Source organism: Rhinopithecus bieti, unplaced genomic scaffold, assembly GCF_001698545.2.
Source record: "Rhinopithecus bieti isolate Rb0 unplaced genomic scaffold, ASM169854v2 scaffold_12640, whole genome shotgun sequence".
NCBI classification, from domain to species: Eukaryota; Metazoa; Chordata; class Mammalia; order Primates; family Cercopithecidae; genus Rhinopithecus; species Rhinopithecus bieti.
The window spans coordinates 1,154,711-1,157,065 of NW_016807406.1; positions in this window are offsets into that span (position 1 = coordinate 1,154,711).

Sequence of the window (2,355 nt, forward strand, 5' to 3'; positions counted from 1 at the left end):
TAGAGGCAGAGTCAGAGGATGTAGAAAACGACAACTCCCCTGGCTCCAAGAAGACAAAATCAAACTCTAAATAAGAAACTCACCCCACTGCCAGGGTAGAGGTGTCCACAAGGATTTCATAATTCTGTGGATCAGTGGCATAACTGTTGCCTGTTTTTCCCTTTTCTAAAAGGATTTTTTTTTTTGAGAATATCTTGTTACTGCTTCTTCTTTTGATGTTGTGTGTGTGTGTGTGTGTGTGTGCGTGCGCGCGCGGGCACGTGTGCTGAGGTGGGAGAAGATTACTTTGCCCTTTCAGTCATCGGTGGCTAATCTATGAGGAGCCATATGGGGTTCTTATGGAACCATGTGTACTTCACCCACGGATCTCAGAAGCTGAGCTACCTATAAAAGACTAGGTGGGGTTTGGGAAGGAAATGGATGAATTCTATGTGTGAGATAAAGAGTAAACCAGATATTTGATGATCAGCAAGGTGTGAACTGTGGCAGAGACCGGCTAGCCATTTACCAAATGAATTCCATTTTGTAAATGGAATATTTACAAGGCATATAGTGAGATCTTATTTTCCAGCATCCGTTGCCGTTAGTTGTGGCCATATGACTGAGTTTATGCCAAAGGAATGCAAGCTGAAGTGATGTTTATTATTTTCAGGCTTGGCCCATAAAAATTTCCTGTGCAATTCTATCTTTCTTGTCCCCTAGCTGCTGATAGGGGACTCAGCATTCTGGGAAAACTTGCAAAGAATATGTGGAAGATGGAAAAGCCCTGGCAGCATAGGTCCTTGAATAACTGCATGGAGTAGGTTCCTACTCCTGCTCTAAACGACCTTTGCTTGAGAGAAGAATAAACTTTGATTTTTGCTACTCCATTGAGATTTCAGGTTTTCATTTATAATAGCAACTGGCATTATCTCGCCCATTTCATTATTTTGAATTAACTACAATTTTTAATTATATATTTTAAAAGTCTTGAATCTTTTCCATAGAGAGAAGCAGGTGTAAATATAAAAAAAGTCCAAATAAAGTAGATGACTGTGAATTCATGTCCCCAGGAGATAGTCTAATTTACTTCCACGAAATTAGGAAATTCAGTTCTTACTGCAGTTTTAGTGAGTTAAGAAAAGTAAATCAAGGTAACTGTTACAGGTGTAACTGTGTATTTTTAGTAATCATCTATTTGCCTAAATATTATATTCCTAATACTGATATTCTAAAGGAGCAATTACTTTTATAAACTCTGCAGTGTCCGACAAACTTTTCTAGTTAGATACTATTATTATTTATTTTTATGCTATGCATGGTCAGGTCAATCCTAAAGAATAATGCAGAACTGTCTCAATAATGCTTTTGTCTCCACTAATGGAGATTTTTTTTTCTGTCCTCAACTCAGACCACATGAAGCTACAAACTATAAAACTTCAGAAATGATTTCCAACCATCCCTGGCTGGAGCACAGTAGCCAACCTTTTCAACAAGTTACTGCCCAAATTTCTTTTGAACATCACCATGGTCTCCTAAGTCCCTATCCACTAATGATTAAGGCACTTCTCATAATGACAATTTTGCTTCACTCGATTTAGCCATTGCAATATTCCCTCTATTCTTGACTCTCTCACTTCAGCTAATTTCTGACTCCCTTATTTCAGCTAATACTAGTCTTATAATTACCATGACTTGAAACCTTATAGTCAATTTAATACCATCTTCTCTCAAACCCTGTGCATCCATCCAATCAATTTCCAAATTACATATATTCTACCTCCACAAAGGCTCCACATCTTTAACCTTCTTTCTATTCCTGCTGCCTACACATCAGCTCAGATCGTCATTACTTTCCTACCTTCCTTACTATAAAAACTGAGTAATTGGCTTCTGCACTTCCATCTCTCTCCATTGCAATCCACCCTACACACTGCTGCAAGATTTAGCTCTCTAAGCTGCATTTCTGATCAGAAAATCAGACTCTACAGATAAAAGAAACCTTAAAGGTTAACTGATCCAACCTCTTTTTTCTTTTAATATCTTAATAAATATTAGATTGGATATATGCATTGTTTGTTTCATTGAAGAAATAATAATTGGTGGCTGGGCGCGGTGGCTCAAGCCTGTAATCCCAGCACTTTGGGAGGCCGAGGCGGGCGGATCACAAGGTCAGGAGATCGAGACCATCCTGGCTAACACGGTGAAACCCCGTCTCTACTAAAAAATACATAAAACTAGCCGGGCGAGGTGGTGGGCGCCTGTAGTCCCAGCTACTCGGGAGGCTGAGGCAGGAGAATGGCGTGAACCCGGGTGGTGGAGCTTGCAGTGAGCTGAGATCCGGCCGCTGCTCTCCAGCTTGGGTGACAGAGCGAG